Raw genomic sequence first — 1,724 nt, 5'->3', positions numbered from 1 at the left:
AGTAAGTATACAGAATGACTTAATATAATGCAGTATGGACATTCTTCATACTCACAGGTCTCACAATGTAGCACAGAAGCAGGGTGTGTTGGTTTGAATAAAAATGCTCATACAGGCTCACAGAGAGTGGCACTGCTGGGAGGCGTGGCCTTGTTGGAGGAAGTTTGTTACTGGGAGGTGGGCTTTGAGTTTTCAGAAGCCTAAACCAGGCCCAGTGTCACTCTTTCTCCTGGTAGAACCATCTCTCTAGCACATGTCTGCCTGCACGGCACCATGCTTTTCTCCATGACAATAATGAAATAAACCTCCACATTGTAAGCCAGTCCCATCAAATGTTTTCCTTTATAAGAGCTGCCGTGGTTGCCAGGGCGGTGGTAGCACGTCTTCAATCTCAGCATTTGGGAGGCCACAGCAGACAAATCTTTGTGAGTTAAAGGCCAACCTGGGCTTCACAAGATTAAACCCAAAACAGAAAACAGAGCTCATACTAAGATGATCCCAGCACTTGGGATCACACGGCTTTAATCCCAGCACTAGGTAGATGGAGACAGGAGTGATATGGCTGGCTGGAGAGTGAACTATAAACCAGGAAGACACAGGAGCTCAGTGCCATCTAAGGATTCATTGAGATGGATGCAGTTTTGTAGAGACAGCAGCAGTCTGAGGATTTGTAGGGACAGGATCACCCCTTTGGTCTGAGCATTGGTAGTGGCTGGCTGCTTTGCTTCTCTGATCTTTCAGCGTTAACACCTATATCTGTCTCTGGGTTTTTATTATTAAGAATAATTAGAATTCGTGTTACAGGAGGCTGTCTCCTACAGCCACCATATCTAAAAAAGGAAAGGATTTATCAGCTAACAAAATGGCTCAACTAGTTAGGGCAGTTGTTGTCAAGTCTGATGACCCAAATTTGATCTCCAGGCCCCAAACCATGAAAGGAAGGGGTCGAATTTTTCAAGTTGTCCTCTGACCTATACATCCATGTGAATATTGTATCATGTGCACACACACAAAATAAATGTAAGAAAAACCTTTAAAAAAGAAAAGTTATTAGTCAAAATCCCCAAATATAATAACCAACATGTCTGAATGAAATCACCCACAGTGGACGAAATAGAATACAGTGCCAGGCAACCATTCTGCCCAATTCTGGAGACAGTAGCTCCTACAAAATTATGATTAGAAAAGTAGAAAAAAGACATTTACTATGCCTTAAAATTTCATAAGCCTATCAAAGAACTTTACAAATTTACACATGATATTTGGGAAATTCTTCTATTTGGCAAGGCACTCGAGTTGATATCATACACTAAAACTGAAAACACCCTTCATCTAACCCATGTGATCTACACAATACAATAATTTAGTAACACAGATACTTGAGTATGTGTTGTTTACCTATGATCACCAAGTCTGATAAGACCTTAGTAGGCACTGTGACTTATAGGGGATGCCTTTAGCCCAGAAAAAAAAAAATCAAGATTCAAAAAGTTGTTCCCACAGAATATGTATCAATTCCACATGACCATAAAATAAAAAAAAAAACCTGGAATAATCTTAAGCTAGATTCTTTAATATTAAGTAGGGAAAAGAATATATTTATTCCTATAGTGACAACCACAAAATTAGAAGAGGAAAGAGCTACTGCTTTCGATCTGAGACATATTTTATCATCATGGAAGTGTTTCTCTATTTAAGAATACTGTGTGGCCGGGCAATGGTGG

This window comes from Microtus ochrogaster, linkage group LG9, assembly GCF_000317375.1.
Source record: "Microtus ochrogaster isolate Prairie Vole_2 linkage group LG9, MicOch1.0, whole genome shotgun sequence".
Lineage (NCBI taxonomy): Eukaryota > Metazoa > Chordata > Mammalia > Rodentia > Cricetidae > Microtus > Microtus ochrogaster.
Note: the sequence above shows the minus strand (reverse complement) of the source record.